The 22,695-nt window shown below is 42.7% G+C and overlaps 1 long non-coding RNA gene across 1 annotated transcript in view; it reads left to right on the forward strand.

Annotated features, from left to right (window-relative positions):
* LOC126176749 (uncharacterized) overlaps window positions 1–22,695 on the forward strand; it is a 677,231-nt gene that overhangs the window by 97,691 nt on the left and 556,845 nt on the right. The window lies entirely within an intron of this gene.

Here is a 22,695-nt window from a genome sequence, read left to right on the forward strand (position 1 = left end):
TACACAGCATTGTGATGTCACCATAATTATACATTTACAGCAATTTACAGTATGCACGGTACATGTGTTTGTGATGCTATACAGTCAATAGTCTACCTGGGATGACATACATAGGCCCACATAAGCGGCCTTGTACATACTTCTGTCACGAAATCGTTATATAAGATAACTCACAAGCTGTCTGTAAGCATTACGTTTATTGCTATGTAGGGCAGACGCGGAAATTAAACAGAGCTGCTATTAGAAATGACTGCAAGATTTCGGGCCCCGAGGTCCTTAAAGCGAGAAGATAGCATAAAATTTCCTGACTTCGCGAGTGAGAATGCTCTGTGGGAAGACTCAACGAATCACCGTGAAAAAGCGTCGTGAAATCGCGTAGAATAGCTAAGCAATAATGTCAGTGATCATCGACTTCGACCGCGAGTTAGTAACACTCACATATTTCAGTAAAACATTTCATGGTTCTAATACACTAAGTAATCGCACTCTATACGATCTCAACAGTTCTCCTTATGCTGCTGTTTATTTTGTCTCCGTCAAGTCTTCAGCTTATTTCTCAATAATGAAATTTAAATGTATCTGCTTTACGATTGGTTACCTTCGAGAGATGGAAAGTAGTGGATATGACCGAGGGTCTGTAGTGTGTCTGCTTGGAAAACGTTTGAACAGTGTCGTAAAACTGAACTTTAATCTTAGTGAAACGCTTAGTGAAAATTGATCTAGTTAAATCCAAAAATACTAACTGTGCACTCAGTGAAAATTATTTCACTGAACTACTTCACACTGTTCACTGTAAACGAATCTGCTTACTTTCTCAGCAAACTGTTTTGTGTCTGTTGTCCCGTTCACGAAAGTAAAACTCAAATTAGCAAATGCAGCAAGTTAAGAAAAAATAATCTAGTCTAAATTTTTCTTTCCTTGTCAGAAATAATCTGTGTCTGCGTATGGCGTAAGGTGCAATGCACACACGACAAAATATTCAAAACTTTTAAATTAAGAGTTATGGAGGAGGAGGGTTTTAGTTTGAAGAAAATCGTTCTTGAAAAATTAAACTCTGACTCATGTCAAAAAAGACTGTAAGACGTAAGAAGACTAACAGTTACGAAATTCTCTCACTACAAAATTACAGAAATTTAAACCGATTGCGTAATGAAAACAAAGAGATCAAATTAACAGAATTCGTGACTATCATTAGTTATCTAAGGAACAAAGATTTCCTTCTTACAAACAAACATTTCATTCTTGCGCGTGCAAGGGTTATCTCGAAATATTCCTCCAAAAATCTTCTCTACCAATACAATCAATAAAATAGATTAACAAACGAGTTGTCGTCGCCATAATATAGCAGATAATTTCTGCCAGATTCACAAATATCAGATCATCTGCTCCGAAAGCTCAACTGCTCTTGACCATGATTCTAATAGCAGTGTTACCTGACTGGCAAGCAAGCGTACCCCAGATTACGTTCAAACACGGTGTCCGGGATCTTTATCCACTGCTCGTGCAGCGTGCTCATGCATCTTTCTCCAAATACTGTAAAAGTGAATTATTACAATGGCAGAAAACATACTAAAACCTTACAGCAGTAGTATCATGATCATTACATATTGCTATGTAATGAAATGTAATATATCATACAAGCTGTCTCACTAAGTATGTCTGGTCAGCTATAAGAGACGGTGCCACGTCAAACAAATGTTGAAATAACAAATAAAACTTATAGAAAGTAAAAAGTAAAAAGGGCATCCTTAAATATTCAAACTTTCTTTCCTGGAGATTTACATATTCGAACTTTCTTTCCCGCAGCTTTTTTTAGGCGTCAGATCCACAAAGAGTTTTTGTCAATGTCATGGAGACGTCTAGAAACAGCTCCTTTCAACGGCACTATTGTATTCCTATAGCACGTAATTTGGAAGTTCGCTAACGCACACCTGTTCAGTGGTTCTCGACTCGGAGGTAGGCTGGTTCGAATCCTTGTTGAATGAAATTTTCACCGCCAGTATTCGGCCGGCAAAGGAGGAGCTATAGCGATGCAAATTTTCTGATCACCAGTCTTTGCGCCAATGACCTGGATTAAATTCCAAACTTCTCCATAGTCTCATGAAGTGAGGGCATTTGACGTTGTTGATGGTGATCCGTCTTGAATGGGGACCTTAAGCTCGGGGGAACACTTCGTCCTGTCCGGGAGAAATAAGTTCTCCCTTCTCTCATAGTCATCACCATCAACATCATCGTCGTCACACAACATAAACATAACTCTACTGTGTTCACGCATACATTACACTCAACTACATTCTACGTATGCGCTCACGACACAACTCTCATGTATTCGCAAGAAAAGAGGTCGATTTGCGCCGAACAAGAACACCCGACAGGACGCAATTTCATACGAAATTTACGTGTACGTTTGTTCTCATGCTCCAATTTGAAATTATTAATTTAATTGCTCCATTTTGCAGTAGGTTCTAGGTAATGTATAATGCTTTTCTGAAAAATAGAAGTGTGTTAGCAAGTTACATATCAGAGACATCTGTTCTGAAAGCATTTGGAACGTTGCCTTGCACAAAATTGAAGCGTGGACGGCAAGTACTAAAATGTAATAGTTTGAAATTGTGAAAGTTAGATAGGTGTATCGAATAATTAGTTAAATACTGAATCACACCAGGGAGAAAAGGGATTTACGCACAACTTGACTAAATGAAGATCTCTCATGAGGAATCAGGTAGTTAGTAACGGAGGGAAGTGTGAGTGTATCCGTTCTCGGTAGGAGTAAAGCTATAGTCAAGCAGGAAGGAAGACTTGCGTTCAACGTCGTGTTGACTGCAGGGTCATTACAGACTGAGTAAAAGCTCCTACGACAGAAGAATGGTGAAAGGAAGTCAGCTGCCTCGTTTTCAAAGAGACCGTCTAGGCACTCTCTCCAAGTGATTTAGAAAATGTAGAGATGACCTGAAGGGATTTCGAATCATTTTCCTGAAACGAGTCTTGCTACTGCACCACCATGCTCTGGGTAAAAACTGTAAAGGGAGACCAATACAGTAAGCCGATTCAAATTCTTGTTGGGTGCAATAGTTATGGAGAGACTTAACGTACAACTTACTAAAGGGAAGAAATGTTTCAAGCAAGTTTTCAGACTGAAGGTTTCAACAGTAAAACATTAGAGGTGTATATGACATACGCACACCAACGACCAGTTTCATGTGATCTGTATGTGCATATGTATTAGGAATGTTATCATGAACTCAATATTTCTTGGATATTTGCACAGAAAGCTACTTGTTACCTGCATATATTCTGAGGTACTTACTCATTGTAGACGAAAATGTACACAGATGTTGACAAGGCGATATTCAAATATTAATACCAAGAATTCGCTTAAAAAGTAGAATAGCAAATAAATTGCGCAACAGTCGTCGGAAAAATAATATGTTACGGAAAAAATGTCGTTACGATTCAAGACGAAAGCATTTTCCCGGCACGTGATTGTATTCTGGTTAATGCAAAGCACTCAGGAAAATGGTAAATTGGGAAAATAGTTTTCGTGGAGAAAAACTTTAGGTCCGAAAAATTTTAATTTTAACTGACTGAAATTTATGCAGATTAAAAAAGCTGTTCACGTAAAGAAGTTTCAGTCATCCTGGTTTTATTTTTCCAAGTTATCCCCAATTATTCCATTCGAATACCTGATGGCTCTTCCTGGTAAGCCATGGCGCCCGCTACGTCCTTCGTCAACCAATATTTAACTTCGCAGTACGATTTTTATGATATATTTTCATTATGATTGTTATCATCATTGTTACTTTCATTTAGGAATTTTCAATAATAAAACAGTAAACCATGGCACAATTTTAGAAAGCAGTTGTGTAATTCCCGTTACAGTTTATTAGTTGGTAAAAGTGTTGGGCATTATTTGCTAGAAAAAAATTAGATAACTGCACGAAAAGTTCGGAATGGGGTGTAAAAGTTGTGAAATGGTCATTTTTAATCCGAACGAATATGGTGTCCTCAGTAACAGCTAGAGCCGTAGCTCACGGCAAGTCAATATTTCATTTAATCAAAATATACGAGATGTATATGCGTAATGTTTGGAGTCCCAATATTTACTCCAGTCTCGAGGAAAGCTAAACATCTGATTCGGGAATGCATCAGCTAATTAAACTCAGATCATTATAACTTCGTGTAAATTTGGGAAGTCACCTACTCCAAGCGGGAAATGAGTAATAAAAACTTCAGAGGTCTGGTAATTACCTTCACCCGCGATGGCAGTCACAAACGAGTAAATTATTTCTTTTTTACCTTGGTTGGCTTCCCCTGTTAACTGTTACGGAATTTTGTTTCACGAAAGTCCAATATAACATCTGCTCAATCAACCAGTCGACGATGCGGCTATTTCTGAAAATGCATTGTTTCGAATTAAAGATAAGAACGAAGCTCTTGAAAAGAAGTTCGGAGGAAATCTGAAAAAATACGTGCTACGAAGGCGAGCACTACTCCTGAAAACGCCCAAGGTTAAATTCAAATGGTTCAAATGGCTCTGAGCACTATGGTACTTAACATCGGAGGTCATCAGTCCCCTAGAACTTCGAACTACTTAAACCTAACTAACCTAAGGACATCACACACATCCATGTCCACGGCAGGATTCGAACCTGCGACCGTAGCAGTCACGCGGTTCCGGACTGAAGCGCCTAGAACCGCTCGGCCACCGCGGCCGGCGCCCAAGGTTAAAAATCACATGGATTCAGATCAGGTGATCTTGCAGGCAATGTATCTAGGAAACCTCAGGGGATAGCACGTACGTGGAATGTTGCATTAAGAACATCTTTCACTGGATGAGTTGATGCCCCATCTCGGAAAAAAAAAACCAGTGGGTTCCACAGAACCGCGCTCTTCTGAAGCAGTTATCACTTGCTGTACAAGGACGTGCAGATGCCACGATGTATTTAACAGGCCCTGTCTTCAAAGAAGAACGAACCGAGATCAAAGGTTCTTTTGAAACCCCACCACACAGTAACATACGATGAGTATAATGGCCCTTCGTGCCCAACATTTGCTTCAAAAGTAACCCAAATTCGACAGTTCTGTGTATTCACTGCACCCTATAGTGTATTATGTGCTCCACAGAGTACTGCGAGGCCACATGACATCAACTTCGATTCTCCGCTGAAGAGTGAAAATTTCACTCTGGGAACTACGATTCTTATCAGATACCGAAGAGAAAATTTAGAACTTTGTTGCGGATCATGAAGTTCCAGCTGCTGAACCACAAGGATCTTGTACCAGTACCAGTGTAATATAGACCGCAAAACTTTCCGTACTGTTAACCTTGGGATGGACAATTCTCGTGACACTTACACTACCTGGGGCATATACTGCATGGTCAATTACAGCAACAGCATCTTCGTAAATAAAGTTCACCGTTATAGGACACCTTCCTCTTCGAGATGCCACACCAAGCATTATCCCCATCGTTAAACCATTTAATCACTTCGGGCTTCCCGTCAGACATTTCGGTCGGCGATACTCCCTCAATACAGCACTGCAATCTCTGCCGTTCACATAAAACAGTTTCACTAAAAATGCACGGTCTCTCTTCTCGATAGCCATACTGCTCCCTCACCTTATGGTTTGCCAAACGTCAGCGTGGATGTCAAACAGTGTACAGGTCCTGAGTTGCAGCTGGTGACCAAAATTGGAACTGACTTTTTTTTTTAACAGTGAGCTGGTTCCGCATAAACGCATCAGCATATCTACCATTTTTCGCTGCCTTACGATAATTCAAGCCCACTCTGGGCCTGTGTGAGTAGCTGCACTTTACGATGGTAAAAAAGGTGATGACAAGGCTGAAATAAAATCCATTCATGCAAATGATGACGTTGCTCATTGTATGTGAATACGTTATAACTATGGATTAGTAAAAGTAGATTGGGAAGTGTATTTTACGAGAGGAGGTGGACTGTGGGTATCAGGAAATCAGTGTCAGTTTTGAGGGAGGGTGGTACAGAAATAAATGGTTCAAATGGCTCTGACCACTATGGGACTCAAAATCTTAGGTCATAAGTCCCCTAGAACTTAGAACTACTTAAACATAACTAACCTAAGGACATCACACACACCCATGCCCGAGGCAGGATTCGAACCTGCGACCGTAGCAGTCCCGCGGTTCCGGACTGCAGCGCCAGAACCGCTAGACCACTGCGGCCGGCACAGAAATAAATAAAATAAAATAAAAAGAGTGTGTTGTTGGTGTTACAGAGTGACAGATGTTGAGCTATATGAAACAAAACGTAAATTAGTTACAAACTACGGCGTGCACACACTTTGTTCAACAGGCAAACGTCATTATGGGTATTGGGATTTTGGTTGTGACATGTTCGATATGCCTACCATCATTTGCGATGATGTGGCGCAGACAAATAGCGAAGTTCTGCATGGCCCGCTGAAGTATCGCAATACCGATGCAATCGATGACCTCCTGAATGGATGTTTTCAGCTCACCAATGGTTTGGGGCTATTGCTGCACACCTTATCTTTAACATACCTTTCCAGAAAGGAGTCGCATGTGTTCAGATCCGGTGAGTATGGCGCCCAATCGAGGCCCATGCCACTGGCCTCTGGGTATCCCAGAGATGGAATGAAGTCCTTTAAGTGCTACTCCAGGACATTGAACACTCTCCTGCTTCGATGCGGTCAAGCTCTGTCTTGCGTCAACCATATCATGTCGAAATAAGGGTTACTTTGGATAATGGGGATGAAATAGTCTTCCAAAACCATCACGTACAGTTCGGTAGTCTACGTGGCATCAAGGAATATCGCACCGATGATTCTCTTTCACCCAAATGCGCCTAGTTTGCTTATAGCCGAACCTACCAATTGATTTTCGCCTGTTTATCAAAAGCATGTCCTCTTGACAATATTTTGAGGTCTGGCCTGCTCACTGAATCAAAGTGGGCTTCGTCGCTAAACCAAACAAGAATGCGTATACTGTTTCCTATCATGCCCCGCGGTCAACCGTGTAGTTTGACCGTCCTAAAGCAAACCGTTCAGAAGTTATAACGATTTTATTTCATATAGTTCAGTAATTGTCACCCTGTATGAGTGCAGAATTTTGCAAAATGGGAGTTTACGTACTTGCATGAGACGGACATAATAAAAGAATTCGATATCAACATCGTACTGGCCTTTTGGTGAAATGGTTTCCTTTCAGACGTCTTAAACGTACATAAAAAATAATTTGTTAGTCTGTCCTGATGTCCCGTCTCGACCACAGTTTGTTCCCATATTTAATCATTTTGACTATATGTCGTTAATAACATGAATGGTTGTAGTTCGCCTCCTTTGAGGAAGAACATGCTAAGAAAGGAACTCTTTAGTATATCTCTACCAGTAGTTTTCGTAATATTAAACTATTGATTTTCTTCGTTGCCCACACAAATATCAGCGATAATTAAGCCGGCGCCTAAGTAAAGTCGGTGAACCGATGGTTTTTGAGCTAGTAGTTTTACTTGGCAGTAGTAGTTTTCCACGTCAATGTATCCTATGGCTATTAACGTATGTATCATTCATTCACATTCAGCTTATAGCCGTTTCCGTTGTTTGAATCACCGTAACACAATTTCGGAGATAGACCTCGGCGAAGTATTGTGCAACCAGAGATAATGTTTCTGTTTCCGCCCTTATCACAATTTAAATACCTTATCACATCCATATAAGCAGTATATTATACACTTAGGTGAGAAAAGTCATAGGATACCTCCTTATATAGTGCAACAAGTCGTTGAAAGTCGCCTGCAAAAATACAGAGCTTTGCTGCCTCTATAGCCAACCGTAATTGCGAAAGTGTTGCCGGTGCAAGATTTTGTGCACAGGCTGGCCTCTCGAATACCTCTCATAAAAGTCCGATGGGATTCGTGTCAAGCCATCAGAATGCCGGCGCTGTGGCCAAGCGGTTCTAGGCGCTTCAGTCCGGAACCGCTCTGCTGCTACGGTCGCAAATTCGAATCCTGCCTCCGGCAAGGATGTGTGTGATGTCCTTAGGTTAGTTAGGTTTAAGTAGTTCTGAGTCTAGGGGACTGATGACCTCACAGGTTAAGTCCCATAGTGCTTGAGTCATTTGAGCCACCAGAATGGTCAGATCATTCGATCGAATTTTCCAGAATGTTCTTGAAACCAATTACGAACAACAGTGGCCGGTCACAAGGCGCTTTGTCATCCATAAAAATTCTATATTTGTTTGGGAACATGAAGTCTATGAATGGCTGTTAATGGTCTCCAAGTAGCCGAACATAACCATTTCCTGTCAATGATATGTTAAGTTGGACCAGAGAAGCTAGTCCATTCGATGTAAACATGTAAACATAGCCCACGTCATTATGGAGCCATCACCAGCTAGAACAGTGTCTTGTTGACAACTTGCGTACATGGCTTCGCGGGTTCTGCACCCACTCGTACCCTGACGTCAGATCTTACCAACTGAAATCGGCACTCATCTGACCAGGCCATGCTTTTTCAGTCTATTAGGATCCAAACGAGTGGTTAACGAGCCCAGGTAAAGTGTTGTAGCCGATGTCGTTCTGTTAGCTAAGGACTGTATTGTTTGGGGGAGGTGACAGCGAGGTCATCGGTCTCATCGGATTAAGGAAGGACGGGGAAGGAAGTCGGCCGTGCCCTTTCAAAGTAACCATCGCGGCATTTGCCTGAAGCGATTTAGGGAAATCATGGAAAACCTAGATCAGGATGGCCGGACGCGGGATTGAACCGTCGTCCTCCCGAATGCGAGTCCAGTGAGCTAGCCACTGCGCCACCTCGCTCGGTGTTAGCTAAGGCACTCACGTCGGTCGTCCATTACCGCCAAATTTCACCTTATTGTCTTGACGGATACGTTTGTCCCATATTGATTACTGTTTGAATTTCACGCAGTGTTGCTTGTCTGTTAGCACTGGAAACTCTACGCCAACGCCGCTGCTCTCGGTCGTTAAGTGAATGCCGTCGGCCACTGCGTTTCCCGTGGTGAGAGGTACTGCCTGAAAGTTTGTACTCTCGGCACACTGCTGACACTGTATGTGCCCGAATACTGAATTCCCTAACTATTACAGGCATGGAATGTCCTATGAGTGTAGGCCAGCAACCATTTCGCGTTCAAGGTCAGTTAACTCCCGTCATGCGGCCATAATCACATCGGATACTATACCTTTTCGCTTGAATCACCTGAGTAGAAATGACAGCTCCCTCAATGCACAGGCATTTCGTACCTTGTGAACGCGCTACCACCGCTATCCGTACGTGTGCATATCGCTGTCTCATTACTTTTGCCACCTTAGCGATTCTCATAATACTCATAGTTACATACAACATCAGGCAGCGTGCGTAATTCAGTGATTACTAGTTATTTTCACGAACACTTCAGCTGGTTTTATTTCCACCAGAGACACACGAGTACAATAGTATGTCACGTAGGAAAAATCTCAATTCTTTTCTGGAAAGGTGAACTTGTTTCCACTATTGCCAAGAAGGGACTGAATTATTCATCCAGTTATCTCATTATACTCGCCGTAGGTGATGTGGCATAGTTTGGGGTTTCTTGTTTGGTGTAGCGTCGACCTTCTGGCTATTTAATCTAGCTACGTGACAGACATGGGTCGAATGAACTGTGCGCTTCAGCGCTCTTTTGGTCTCCAAGACATACGTGAAAAAAAACTTCATTGTTTCCATTAAACACAAAAATATAGTGAAATCATTAAAGTAATTGTGTATGGTATCATACATTGTGGAATCGGCAAAGTTGTCGTTGGACTATGCGAATTCTGTCCCGCCGTCTTTTTCTGATCGTATAGTGTGTCACAAGCAGACTGTGTGTAATTGTCGTCTGAGTTGAACCGGTTGTGACCTCCTTCTGGCGAGGACATCGCCGATCTTAATTTCAGCTGCAGATGGCGGAATACGATTACAACACTCATTCGCTTGCTGTCATCTGAGCATCTATGGAATGTCCCTCGCAGGCTGGTGGACGCTTCGTAATTGAGGTCAACTGCGGCAGCAGCGATATTAGATGCCAGAATTGCGCACTCGGATGCGCCTGCGAGAGCGCGAGGGTCCTCGGCGACGACTTGCAGCAAGAAGTGACTCCGGAGAGTCGCACGCAGTGGCGCCCTCCCTGGCACGTTGGCACCGTCACTGACCGCCAATTAGCTCCCTGCGCGCCAGTGGGCCGCGCCGCGATTGTCGGAATGCAGCGAGGCGCCGGAATGTGATGCCCCGCTGAGTGCCGGACTGATTTCGCGCGACCGCGGGCGTATGGCGAATCACGGCCTGTGCATTCGGCGCTAACTGGCGAGGGGCGGGCAGTCGCCACTTGCTCTAAATTGATGCCACGTTGTGTCACGGCTAACTCTGACCAGGTTAATTTGTCATCCATTTATCCAGCTCATTAACGTTGTGACACATTTAGATGCGTGAACATGCTGCCACGATCGTTGTCTAGCGCACTGCTGTATTAGCCGTGAGCTTGCGTAACTGCCCCTTTGCATTCAGGCAGCCACGATACTTCGGAAACATTCAGTCGCCTGTCGCTAGACTATTCTTGTGCACTAGGCAAGGTACACGCAGCTGGGCACCTCATGTACTGTGGACCAAGGAAACAGCGTGCCTCAGTGTAACAAGGGCTTTTATCTCGTACAGGGTGCAACAGGTATAGATGCTGATACTTCTATTGGTGACAGGGGCAGTGTACTGAACAACATTACATCAGTATTTTCTTCATTGGCAGGCATATAATTATACCCATAAGGAATTGTATGTTTTTAGGTTGGTTAGTACCTCCATGAACATGTGCCAGGAGCAAGTAATTAATGATATTGTACGAAGGCGTCGTATTTACATGTAACTGCTTCGCCTAAATGGACAATCAATCTACAAACGACAATGCAGTTGCACGTTCGACCTCTAGAGAGAATCTAAAATTAGCGAACTTAGCGGACATGGACAGGAACTTTAGATAGATGGCGCAAGGTGGGAATGTGAGTCGCCAGGAGCGTCCCGGGACAGTTTCGATGAACAATGTGTGTCAATGGTGCAGTGTTTAACACATCTGCCTGGCAAGCACGAGATCCTGGTCCAGCACACTTTTTAACTCGTCGCTGTTGATTCCGCAAGAATTGCTGATGCAGCTAATATCAGTTCCTTCCCTCTCCTTTCTCTCCTCCCCGTCTTCAATTACTTAATAAGTCGTTAATGCTTATTTTCCCCTCGACATCAGGCTAGTTGCTAGAGTGCAGCCGCGTGGACGCTAAAAAGTTTGTCTATACTGACAGGTATAGTCCACTTACAAGGGAAGGCCTCAGACACGGCCAACCGATTCGGCTCACATTTGGCAAGTCACTTGTCTACAACCTAAAACGAAGGAATTTAAGATATTGTGGGTCAACAACCCCGCGTTTTTGAGAAAATCGCCCCTAAAGGTTATGACGAGCAATCGACTCAAAACTGGCGGGATCGATAGATAATTGTAAATAGAGCATTTTTCATCATCAGGTATGGGTCCGAAAACGCATACGTTTCCAGAAATCGAGGTAAGAATATTTTACAAGTGCCGATCCTATCAATCTGGAACGCCGAGAAACAGAACTGCCTGCTTCCGGTAGTGCACTGATAATGCATCCGTCTTGCAACATTTTTACAAACCAAAACACAGCGTCGATAACTTCCCGCTTGCCATCGTCTGTGACAGGCTCCCAACTATGTATTACAGCGCCGGTCGAAGGGTGTACATCCTCCATTATTCAAGTTATGCACCTGAAAGAGATGACACAGCAAACAATAACTAGTTACTACGTCATAAACAGACGAGCTAATTACTACAAACTACATACAGTACTCGTCATATGTTACTGACGGAAGAACACTGTATTCATTCACAAAACTTATTTCATTCGGTGCATTAACGATGGAAAAATCACTACATGTATCCGCGAGGTTCACGACAGCCTAGTGACGGAAAACAACTCTTTCCCATTGACTTCTATAAGGCTCGTGCTCGACACTTTCACTCTTCCATGTTCACAACTACACTCCTGGAAATGGAAAAAAGAACACATTGACACCGGTGTGTCAGACCCACCATACTTGCTCCGGACACTGCGAGATGGCTGTACAAGCAATGATCACACGCACGGCACAGCGGACACACCAGGAACCGCGGTGTTGGCCGTCGAATGGCGCTAGCTGCGCAGCATTTGTGCACCGCCGCCGTCAGTGTCAGCCAGTTTGCCGTGGCATACGGAGTTCCATCGCAGTCTTTAACACTGGTAGCATGCCGCGACAGCGTGGACGTGAACCGTATGTGCAGTTGACGGACTTTGAGCGAGGGCGTATAGTGGGCATGCGGGAGGCCGGGTGGACGTACCGCCGAATTGCTCAACACGTGGGGCGTGAGGTCTCCACAGTACATCGATGTTGTCGCCAGTGGTCGGCGGAAGGTGCACGTGCCCGTCGACCTGGACCGGACCGCAGCGATGCACGGATGCACGCCAAGACCGTAGGATCCTACGCAGTGCCGTAGGGGACCGCACCGCCACTTCCCAGCAAATTAGGGACACTGTTGCTCCTGGGGTATCGGCGAGGACCATTCGCAACCGTCTCCATGAAGCTGGGCTACGGTCCCGCACACCGTTAGGCCGTCTTCCGCTCACGCCCCAACATCGTGCAGCCCGCCTCCAGTGGTGTCGCGACAGACGTGAATGGAGGAACGAATGGAGACGTGTCGTCTTCAGCGATGAGAGTCGCTTCTGCCATGGTGCCAATGATGGTCGTATGCGTGTTTGGCGCCGTGAAGGTGAGCGCCACAATCAGGACTGCATACGACCGAGGCACACAGGGCCAACACCCGGCATCATGGTGTGGGGAGCGATCTCCTACACTGGCTGTACACCACTGGTGATCGTCGAGGGGACACTGAATAGTGCACGGTACATCCAACCCGTCATCGAACCCATCGTTCTACCATTCCTAGACCGGCAAGGGAACTTGCTGTTCCAACAGGACAATGCACGTCCGCATGTATCCCGTGCCACCCAACGTGCTCTAGAAGGTGTAAGTCAACTACCCTGGCCAGCAAGATCTCCGGATCTGTCCCCCATTGAGCATGTTTGGGACTGGATGAAGCGTCGTCTCACGCGGTCTGCACGTCCAGCACGAACGCTGGTCCAACTGAGGCGCCAGGTGGAAATGGCATGGCAAGCCGTTCCACAGGACTACATCCAGCATCTCTACGATCGTCTCCATGGGAGAATAGCAGCCTGCATTGCTGCGAAAGGTGGATATACACTGTACTAGTGCCGACATTGTGCGTGCTCTGTTGCCTGTGTCTATGTGCCTGTGGTTCTGTCAGTGTGATCATGTGATGTATCTGACCCCAGGAATGTGTCAATAAAGTTTCCCCTTCCTGGGACAATGAATTCATGGTGTTCTTATTTCAATTTCCAGGAGTGTATGATACGACGAAGAGGCAACCGGGACAACGTAACTCACCCCGCGTGGACTCTGTCCCGTGCCTCGCTGTAAACAAGCGTCGCGCTGTTGGCTATATGTGATCCCTCGTGAGGAATTCGCAACACTCTTACTCGGAGTTGTTTTCATGTGACGAGGCTCAAAAGTTTAATACTTTAGTAACTCACGGCATTTGGGACATTAGTTTGCCTACCTTACTATTATCATTCCTTATTGACTTACTTACCTTATTAACCCTCCTATCCCTATCAATTGAGATACGAAAAAAAAAACGAAAAGAATAACATCAGCCAGGTTTCATCGAGATTCGAACCCGGGTTCTCCGATTCCCAGCCAGTTACCTTGGCCGTTGCTCTATCGATGATGGCGGCGGGATGTGTTTACCATGTTGGTACAAAAGCGGCAGTTGTAAAAGTTTCTTACCTCGATTTCTGGAAAAGTTTGCGATTGCGGACCCCATACCTGATGATGAAAACTGCTCTATTTACAATTATCTATCGATCCCTCCAATTTTGAGTCGATTGCTCGTCATAAGCTTTAGGGGTGACTTTCTCAAAATTGCGGGGGTGTTAACACAAAATATCTTAGAGTCCTTCGTTTTAGGTTGTACACAAGCGACCTGCCAAATTTGAGCCGAATCGGTTGGCAATGTCTGAGACCTTACCCTTGTGAATGGTGCAGTTACAGCCACGCAGAATACATCGGTTTGTGAATTTAGTGACAAGTTTGTGGGAAGTCTGTTCATAGCAAAGAAAAAAACAACTCACACAGTAACGTGACTGCATTTTAAGGTACCACATACAAAACTATCTGCTTTTACACCCGTTACATCCTGTATGCTTAAATAATTTTATGTTTTCAGCCAATGGCACAACACTGATTAGACACTTTCATGTCGTCCTGAGGATGGTCAGCGGCCAGGGAATTGGTAAAAGGATATAATTAAAGAAGTTGAATCCAATGGATGCCTGGATGCGCAGTGACCACTGAATTTTCAAGCTGAAAGAAAAATAGGAGTCACTTGCAAAATCCATATTTAATTGCAGATCTAACTTTCGACTATAACATCGATAATGACTATGTTGTAGTCGAAATTTACATCTGCAATATAGTATGGGTTTGGCGACTAACTTCTGCCCTTCCTTCACTATGAATACAATTAAATTATACGACAAGTGGGATGAAAAGCGTAAACATCTGTGTGTAAGATCCTTTATTTGGGACTACAACCGACATTACAGCTTATAGCTACATCTTCAGTTCGGTGCCCCAATTAAAAAAGAGGAATACCCATTAAAAATCTGCGTCTTACCCAGTTGCAACAATTCAATTCTCACATAAAGTACTTCATATGAGATCCGAAGGGCGAGTGGACAGAAGATCGGACATTCATTGTCCACATAATAGAAATACATCAAGTGAGCGTAAAGTTATATTGGCTGAATTATGCCATCGACATTCACGGGAAATCGAACTGGAAGCTTGAAACGCGTATGTTCTGTAGCAGCGATGGCGAGCCATGACAATCTCTGACCAGAGAGCTGTAGCGCGAGAGTTCTGTTGCATGTAGGGAGTCAGTAGTAGTAGTAGTTGCTAGTCGCGCTCTGTCAGTGCTAGTGGCGCGCGAGAGATGGCCGGAGTTGTGTGTGAGGAGTCCGCGGGTGTCGATATGGGTCTCTGGTCGAGATTCAGGACAAGGTATATTGTTAAATAAGGTAATGAAGCAGCATTGCGCTCAGCTAATAATGTATGGTAATTGTAATTAATTTGTTCAAGAAATGCCCCAATAATAATTTTGTTTTCAAAGCAATTTTTTTTTTAGAAAACAATCATTTGAACTGAAAGAAAGTTTCCCATGCATTTCCCTAAAGAAAAGTTTCACTTAAATTCAAAGTTGCACGGGGCCTAAGATCGACATTTCGGTCTATTTGCGTTTTCATTGTCACCGATATTTCATTATCATTGAATTGTCTTACATTTTTGTGGTGAGCTTACACATGGCACAGATTGCTAGTTCTCCTTTATTGTCATTTGTCTTTAAATTTAATTGCTGGGAAGTTACACTTTGTTCTATTCTCGTTAACATTTAAATATTGTCATTCAAATTTCTCTGGGGAGGTTACAAGCTACAACAAAATCGGACTAAGTGTAAAAAGGACAGAATACACCCGTGAAACTATCTGATAGGGGATGCTGACGGAACCATTAAATCGACAGTAGCTCGCTTGCCGTATTATTATTATTATTATTATTATTATTATTGTTATTATTATCCATCCCTACATTTGAGTCATATAACGTAACTTATATGTGTATCTATTGATTATTCCCGTCATTTTGGATTGCGTTAACATTAAGTTTTTCAGTAAATATTCCTCTTTTTTAGATGGCCACCTGAAAATGTGCTTTTAAGCTACAAAGCCTATCGTGGTCCCAAATGAGGATCTTACATAGCCGGTCGGTGTGGCCGAGCGGTTCTACGCGCTACATTCTGGAACCGCGCGACCGCTACGGTCGCAGGTTCGAATCCTGCCTCGGGCACGAATGTGTGTGATGTCCTTATAGTTCGGTTTAAGTAGTTCTAAGGGACTGATGACCTCAGAAGTTAAGTCCCATAGTGCTCAGAGCCACCTCAACCATTTGATCTCACAAACATCCTTTTGCCGTTTTTATTCCACGAGATGTATTTTCACAGCTGCGGTTGCCCTGAACACAAATTTGTTCGCGAACTATGTGAGGGCTACTACTACCGCTCTATCTCATTTTTCGTTCATGCAAAAACACTACACGTATAAAATATTAGCGTGTTTAGACGAAAATGAGAGTAACATTTTTTGGTATATTAAAAATGTTCCTTACGTCTCATTTCCCTCCTGTATCTGCGTGTTCATGATTGCTCTCCAATTCGCTATTAAGTGCCCGGCAGAGGGTTCATCGAACCACTTTCAAGCTATTTCTCTGCCGTTCCACTCTCGAACAGCGCTGTGGAAAAACAAACACTTAAATCTTTCCGTGCGAGATCCTATTTCTCTTTTCATTGTGATTATCATTCCCCCTTTCCGTGCGAGCTCCGATTTTTGTTTTCAATGTGATATTCATTCTTCCCCGTGGAGGAGGGCAGCAACAAATATTTTGATACTCTGAGCAGAAAGTTAGTGATTAAAATTTCATGAGAAGGTGCCGCCGCAACGAAACAAACCTTTGTTCGAAAGATTGCCACCTCAATTCGCGTATCATATCTGGGGCACTCTCTCCCCTGTTTCTCGAAAATCTCCTAGGGATTTATGAAGGTTGTGACGCTAATGATTTTCAGAGATGGCGTTTGCCGTGTGTTGAATATTATTCTGCTGACGTCCTAGGGATTTCTTGTTTATTTTATTTTTTTATTTTTTTTTTTGTGTGTAAGTAGGCTGTTTAGGTTTTTATGGTGGTAACGCCACGTAGCACTCTGTATGAAAATCACTGACTGTGCTGTGTGCAGTTGGCTGCTGGCCATCTCTACAAGGACTGCAGAGGGTCTGCAGCTTTGATAACCCACCAATGCCATTATTTCTACAAGGACTACAGTGGTCTGCTCTGTGATCACCTACCCAGCAATATTCTTCAAAATTTCGACTGCCTCTGCTGTGGGTTTGCTCTGTCGTGGCCCATTACCTGTCTGCTTGTCAAGATTCAGCATTGTCTTTCCGTGTGCATTTTCTTTGAATGTTCAGACTTTGAGAAAAACACAGCGGTTTTACTGTGATGAACGACCAGGACTGTCTTTATGGACTGTGAGAAAATCTTTGCTTTTGACCAACAGTGCATATAAGTGTGTGCGTTTGATACCTTTGTTATTGTAATTATGAAAAATTTTTCAACTCATTATTGGCCACTGCCCAAAACAATTTGTAAATTTTTTTGTTGGGAGCATGAGGGCTATGTAAGTAGGCTGTTTAGGTTTTTATGTTGGTAACGCCACGTAGCGCTCTGTATGAAAATCACTGACTATGCTGTGTGTAGCCTGTGGCTGGTTGGCATTGCTGAAATATTCTCTATTGAGAGCGGATGATTTGGACATGTGCCCATAAGAGAGTAAATTTGTAAGATTGGATGTCATGAACTGCTATATATATTATGACTTTTGAACACTATTAAGGTAAATACATTGTTTGTTCTCTATCAAAATCTTTTATTTTCTAAGTATGCCTATCAGTAGTTAGTGCCGTCAGTAGTTTGAATCTTTTATTTAGCTGGCAGTAGTGGCGCTCGCTGTACTGCAGTAGTTCGAGTAACGAAGATTTTTGACAGATAAGTGATTTGTGAAAGGTATAGGTTAATGTTAGTCAGGGCCATTCTTTTGTAGGGATTATTGAAAGTCAGATTGCGTTTCGCTAAAAATATTGTGTGTCAGTTTAGTGTTGATCAGAATAAGTAATGAGCGAAATGTCTGAGACGTTCAGTTCTGCTCAGCTGTTTGAAAATCAAATAACTTAAAGGATTTATCAGCACAGTAATTCACTAATTTTTGTAAGGGGATGTTTCAGGTGCAGGGCGGTGGCGGGGGGTGGGGTGGGGGGTGGGGGAAATGAAGCACTTGTTTTACGAGACAAAAATACAAAGGCCGGGAGAGCTGGTTACCCGTTTGCGTGAAATTGCAGCCATTATTCGTGAAACACCTGGTTGTTTTCAGTATGTTAAACTGGAAGATACAAGTTGAGCATTAATGTAAACGGACGACATTCTCAGCAATGGCTCTAGAATAAAACTGGTCACACGGCAGTTTGAACGGCATCTCTGAACATCGCTAGCGTCAAAATTTGCATGGAGGGCTATCGGGATCCATAAAACAGTCACCTCTAAACAGTGTAAAACTTTTGTACGTGGTATTTTTACCCTCGCTTTTCGTAAGTGCTTTCTCCATGTTCTATTTGTGTTCCTTATCCGTGGATGAGAATGATAGAAAATATACAAGGTTGAAGTTAGTAACACGTTTCTCTTTTACAAAACATCATCTCTTTTCCGCCATTTCACAGCACTGTACAGCGATGTCCTTACTAGTGAACTTTGGCCACTGATGTGCGAGTGTTTTGCGGCGCAACTGTAGTATGTTAAAAATAGAAAAAATAACGATGTAACCCCTTAAAACTGTGAGTAAACGTTTCACTTGATAGTTTTAGTTTTCTTAATTTTATGTAAGTAGTTTACCAGCTACTTAGATGACATGGATATGGATTCTTTATGTAATCACTCACTACATCAAAAGGTAAACAGAAGTATGTTGTTCGATTATGTTAGTCTAGTAAAATGCGAAGGGACATCAAAATATATATATTATTACGTCAGGCCAAGTAACTTTTATTAAATCTTGTACTACACTTCAAAGTGACACAAATACATGACACTACATTTCTGCACAGTCATCCAGTCTATGTAAACAACGATCGTAACGTTCTGGCATTAGTATTCCTCTACTGTAGAAACCTCTTCCTTGGTCCGGAGTAACTCGTCAACAAATGTGTGAAAGTTTTCGTTGTTCCAAAGAGATTGCCAGGACATTGTTGTCTGCTATCAATGTCGATGGATTTTATTCCCGATCAGCGTTAACCACATCTGTGCTGCCTTCATCAGATTTTCGGCATCATTTCACAACGTCCGGCTCGTCAATGCATTTTACTTGTTTAATGCCCTAATTTCACGATGAACCTGTGTGCAGTTTAGACGTTTTGTCCACAAGAATCGTACGTTTCTGCGTATTTCAGTTATGTAGTACAATTCCAGTTGCCACGCCATTTCACTTACACCCTGCGACACATTTACTATATATACCGCAGCAGAACTGTCATAAGGAAACTTTGAGCATGATCTCTCTTAGCTGACAATGCGCCACTCCCGTTGCGCAATAGACTTAACGTGGAATAAAATAAGTAACTTACCTCCAGAAATCCCCACGTACCCTTTTAAATAAACGATTGTGTCAGAAAGTAAATAAAGGGAAATTTTACAATCTCAAGTGTCACTATGAGCTTGAAATAATGAAATTATTTCACTTCCACTATGGTTACCAAGAGGACTCTCACAAGCTATTTGAATTTAAACGTAAATTTTACTGAAACATGGTTACAAACAAATAATACGAGGTAGCAATGTAATTGCACTTTCTTCAGTGACATTGATTTCATTTCATTCAAAAATGGTCCTATACAGTTCCGCCTTGTAAGATACTGACGATTATTAATAATAAAAAGCCTCCTTTGTTTGTGCCAGTCTGTATGTAAGCACTTTCATTATGCTAAGTTATTAATGGTTATAGCTGGCAAGTGAAGTGTACCACTGATTACCAAAACATCAGAAATTAAACCAACGTTCCAATGTCGCGGTAGTGATCTCAATATCTTCCTGTCACTAGGGACCCTACTCTTTCTCCAGTTCTCTGTACAGAGCTAAATGTAAATACCAAGTTTACAAACTGCTCCGTGTTGTCCTGAAAGTGTACCATAACTCCTCATCGCAAGACATTGTTCTCTTCCATCTGAGAAACCTAAGAAACTGCGTTGCATTGCCTCCCACTTCACCATGCTCCCTATTACAGGAAACGGCTCTGTCAGGGAACAAAGACCCACATATGTAATGGTGCCGAAATCACCTTGATGTTCCGGGTTATTGACCTTAGGTCCCCTGCAGTGCCTAAAAGTTTGAGAACAATTCTAAACTTTTTGAGAAGTACAAATATTACTGTCACACCTTACAAACATTTCGGATCATCCAGGCGACGAACGCCGCACAATTCGCAAAAAAAACATTTCTTGTTTGTTCGTTAGTGGTAAGGCTAGAACAGGATGCACTCAGGCTCGTGATGCCCATTGAGGAGCTGTTTAGAATTAGCAGCTTCAAGGAATGGAAAGCTGACACTGGCTGGGAGAGCCGTCTGCTGACAAGCGCTTGAAACGAATCACAATGATTCTTAATACACAAACACACAAAATGGTGACATGAGACTGAGTTTCCAAAGGCGAGAGATTCACAACAAAATCTTACCATTCTGATTTCCTTTTCCCACAACGTATTTAATTACTATTTCTGGATGTCAAGGTGGTTTCCTTGAGAATGCAAAAGCCGATTTTTCGTTAATATTCCCATCTGATCTTGACCTGGAGCGCTAAAGTCCACAAAGGTAAAGCTTTATTCATTTTTCCCTGTTCACTCGAGCGTAGAGCTACCAATGGTTGATGATTTCAGTAACTGACAGTAACATTGTACTTTTCTTGGTTTCTTAGAAATGTTCTCGTGACGACGCTGATAAGGAGGTATTAGGTCCCAGTTATATGTTAAGTCGCTCCAAGTGAATTTCAAATCACTGACATCTTACCTACATGTCCGGTCAGTATCCTCACTTCAGTTTATTCACACTGAGTGATTTCTGAAAAATGATCGCCTTACGTAACATATGATAACAAATCTGGAGGGTCCAAACTAATACCCATATGTTATGAAGATAATAAATTTGAAGAGGCCACAGTAGTGCCCGAATGTTGCTATGATACCAGCTTGTGCGAAGCACATAAATATATCTAATCAGAAGTATTGATCATTAGATGTCACTTTGGACGTAGACCAGTCATTCGATGTTACCTAAGTAACAAATCTATAAGGACATTTTAAACTTTGTAAAGCTTTCCATGACTATTGTGAAATGAGAGCTGGACAAAGAGCAGCCAGATGTCATGTACTGACGGAGAGGGACTGCCGAGCATTGGACACCGTAGATATAAAGATCGCATGAAATTAGCCGAACAAATCAGTTGTGTCATCCCAAATGCTACCCGCAATCCATCAGGCAAATGACTGTGCGTAGGGAGTTCAAAATAAAGTGGTAAAATCGTTGAGCAGGCCATCATAAACCACACATCTCTGTGATTAATGCTAAGCGACATTAGAGGTGGTGAAAAGAGAGACGTCACTGGTGGTTGGGTAACTGGAAATGTACCATTTGGCGTGATGAATCATGTGGCAATCCCATGTACCGATTGGACTTGGGTGATATCTGGTGAATGCGCCCTGCCATCGTGTCATCGGTGAAGAACGGAGGAGGTGGTCTAGCGGTATGTGGGTTTGTTGCGAGGTTTGGAAGTGGACCCCTAACTTCGCTGGAAGGCCATGAATACATTTTACTGCATAGTGTACCGTATACAATGGAGGAACAGTACAGAGACGATGACTGTTTGCGCCAGTATGACAAGGCATCTTGTCATATAGTAGCTTCTATGAGGTAATTGTTTGTGGACAATAACATTCAGACATAACTTCTTTCATTTTGAGCCCAAAAAATTTTGGTGCTCTTTCCACGACCTCGTATGGGCCTTCATATGGAGGTTCTAACGACTTTTTAACTCTGTCAACCCTTACAAATACGTGTGTTGTCGTGCTGAGGTCCTTGTATACAAATGGTGTCTGTTTTAGTTTGTGAGCTATTTGCACAGGTTTCAGCCAGTTCTTATATTGTTTTGGTAAATAAACACACTGGGGTAAGTCTGAATCCCTTTTTGTGCTGTCTTCTTGAAAAAATAAATCACCAGGTATCCTGATGGGTGAACCATAAACCATTTCTGCTATCGTAGCATTCGTGTTTTCTCTGATTGAGCAACGAAGACCAAGAAGGATTACAGATATTGTTTGAGTCCATTCCTTAGTTGAATGTGAACGGATTGCTGCTTTAAGTGTACGATGAAATCTTTCTGTTTTTCCGTTGGATGGAGGATGATATGCAGTAGTTTGAGTTTGATTACAACCACATATTTTTGATAGTGCTTGAAATAGCTCAGAAGTAAATTGTCTTCCGCCATCGGTTACTATTTGATAAGGTGTGCCAAATCCAATTGAAGAAAGCTTGGGCCACAGCTTCAGCTTGTATATCCCGAAGTGTTATTACCTCTGCCCAATTCGTAACTCTATCGATGCATGTTAAGCAATATGTATATTATTCAAAAGGAGGCATTGGCCCTATCAAATCCAGATGAATTATTTTAAAACGTTCATCAGTGTCGGGAAAGTGTCCTATTGGTGAATTCACATGTCATGATGGCTTTTTTTTTTTTTTTTTTTTTTTTTTACATGCGTTACATGCTCGTGACCGATTTGCGATGTCCTTTTTCGTATTCATCCAGATACATCTTGAAGTTGTCTTGATACCTGGATGAGCCAAATTATGATAAT

This window comes from Schistocerca cancellata, chromosome 3, assembly GCF_023864275.1.
Source record: "Schistocerca cancellata isolate TAMUIC-IGC-003103 chromosome 3, iqSchCanc2.1, whole genome shotgun sequence".
NCBI lineage: Eukaryota > Metazoa > Arthropoda > Insecta > Orthoptera > Acrididae > Schistocerca > Schistocerca cancellata.